The sequence below is a fragment of the Triticum dicoccoides genome, chromosome 2A (genome assembly GCF_002162155.2).
Source record: "Triticum dicoccoides isolate Atlit2015 ecotype Zavitan chromosome 2A, WEW_v2.0, whole genome shotgun sequence".
Lineage (NCBI taxonomy): Eukaryota > Viridiplantae > Streptophyta > Magnoliopsida > Poales > Poaceae > Triticum > Triticum dicoccoides.
Genome location: NC_041382.1, coordinates 184,257,916 through 184,258,843, shown reverse-complemented (window position 1 = coordinate 184,258,843; position 928 = coordinate 184,257,916).

The following is a 928-nucleotide window of genomic DNA, read 5'->3' as shown; positions in this document are numbered from 1 at the left end:
TGAGGTTCCCTGTTGCCATCGACACCCCACGTGCCCGGCGACGGAGATGGCTACGGACGACAAGGCGGACGCCATGCTTGCGTGGGAGGAGGGAGCCCGCCTCCATCTGCCCGCTGTCAGTCGCGTCCATGCCGAGGAGATGCCGCCATCGACTTTCGTTTCCCCACGCCGCACAAGATCGGCCATGGCCGCCTCGAGTTCGTCTCAGGAGAAGATGCTCGCCCGCGTTGACCCCCATGCAGTCGTCGGCCAGCTGGGCCGCGGGCGTGGAATTAGCTCGGATGGCAGCCATGAGTGCAGTGCATCGTGGCCTCTAGCTATGGAGGAAGAGGGCGGAAGAGAAAACATAGGAGTAACCCACGAGTGGGAGCGGGGGAGACAGAATAGGGAGGATGCGAGATGGAGTAGGTGTTCGGGTGGCCCGTCTATATGCATGAGGAGGAAGAATATAGGAGTTGGGGCTGGGGATGGTCGCCGACGAGCCAGGCCGGTTATTTAAGCGGCGCCACCTAGAGGGCCTCAGTGTTAACATATGTACATTGTACTTACCACTGTAACATAGTAGTACGTAGCACGATCCTATAATTCGGGATCTCATCGCCCCGTTGGCCTGCGTGTCTGATACGTCTCCAACGTATTTATATTTTTTATCGTTCCATGCATTATATTATCCATCTTGAATGTTTTATATGCATTACTATGCTATTTATATCATTTTTGGACAAACCTATTAACTTAATGCCCAGTGACAGTTGTTTTTTCTTTGTTTTTGTCTTCTATAGAAAATCAATACCAAACCGAGTCCAAATGGAACGATACTTTTTGATGATTTTTCTTGGGCCAGAAGACATCTAGGAAGCTTCGGGAGGAGGCCAGACGGTCCACTGGTGAGCCACAAGCTCACCACGTGCGCCCTATGAGCTTGTCC